This window comes from Saimiri boliviensis, chromosome X, assembly GCF_048565385.1.
Source record: "Saimiri boliviensis isolate mSaiBol1 chromosome X, mSaiBol1.pri, whole genome shotgun sequence".
NCBI lineage: Eukaryota > Metazoa > Chordata > Mammalia > Primates > Cebidae > Saimiri > Saimiri boliviensis.
This window is the reverse complement of record NC_133470.1, coordinates 12708075-12709244: the sequence shown is the minus strand read 5'-3', so window position 1 is coordinate 12709244 and position 1170 is coordinate 12708075. Positions and strand designations below refer to the sequence as shown.

General features: G+C 39.9%; 1 non-coding gene across 1 annotated transcript; it reads left to right on the top strand.

The window, feature by feature from the left end:
• The first annotated feature begins 243 nt into the window (after window positions 1-243).
• Window positions 244-358, top strand: LOC120366641 (U5 spliceosomal RNA). The gene has a single exon (XR_005581227.1). It is a non-coding gene; the product is annotated as a U5 spliceosomal RNA (small nuclear RNA).
• Window positions 359-1170: the final 812 nt, after the last annotated feature.

The window sequence follows — 1170 nt, the reverse complement described above, 5'->3', positions numbered from 1 at the left end:
ATGTAGAAGAGAGAGAAGAGAGAGGGAGATGGGGAGAGGATGGAGTGAAGAGGTGTGGCAAAAGGAAGCGGGAAAGGGAGTTGGGGAGGATAAGTCACAGGGTGAGTAAACAGTTTCACACACTGTGCTTGATTATTTCCATAGAGATCATCTCATTTACTTCTCATAACCTGTGTGCTAGGTCAGGAAGCTTGCAACTCAATAAAGACGGAAGCCTTAGATTCACACAGTTAATAATATTGGATGCTCTGGTTTCTTTTCAGAACAAATAAATCTTTGCCCTTTTGCTAAAGATTTCCATGGAGAGGAACAATTATGAATTGATAATCAAATTTTTGCGGTCTTACTTAGGCAGGGCCAAGTAAATAATAATAATAATAAATAAGTAATAATGATTGGCTTAAACTCCAGATCTTTCTGACTGCTCTTAGTGCCTACCCCTGGGAACTAGAATTCCAGAAGGCAGTAAGTAATGCATTAAGGATCAGGGGTCTGGAGTAATAAGATGAGGACCCCAAATATGCAGGGTATGCAAGGGCAAGTTTAAAGGGAACTAACAAGGAATGGTGCATTACTTTGGAGTTAGCAACTTTCTGATAACTAAGCTCTGGGAGAGGGCTACCCAGGCACCACAGCCGTCAATACAAGAATGCAGCTAATGACAGCCTACAGGGAGGCAGGGTAGGAGTCACAATATATCACCCACCCTTCTCTACCACCCTTCTCCAATGTCCTCCATGGAAAACTCTCATCTTCTACCAAAAAGAAGAGTATTTGATCATTTTTGACTAGTCTTGCTAACAATTTCATTGAACAGAAGGTAACAAAAGAAATGCAACAGACACTTCATTCTGAGCAGTCAAGAACAGTTGATTAAACAGAAGTGTGAAGAACTTTGAAGAAAAGGAATGATTGTGTTATCTGAAAATCCAAAGGCAAGGAAGATAAGATTGGATGTAGACTTTAGGAAAACACATTTCTACTGAGGCACAGAAAAGACAGAATCACATAAGAAATAGTATCAGGGAACCTAATCCAAGCTAGAAGCTCTAAAAATATGCTTCTGGCTATTTATTTATTTATTTACTTACTTATTTATTTTTTTGAGATGGAGTTTCGCCTTGTTACCCAGGCTGGAGTGCAATGGTGCAATCTCGGCTCACCACAACC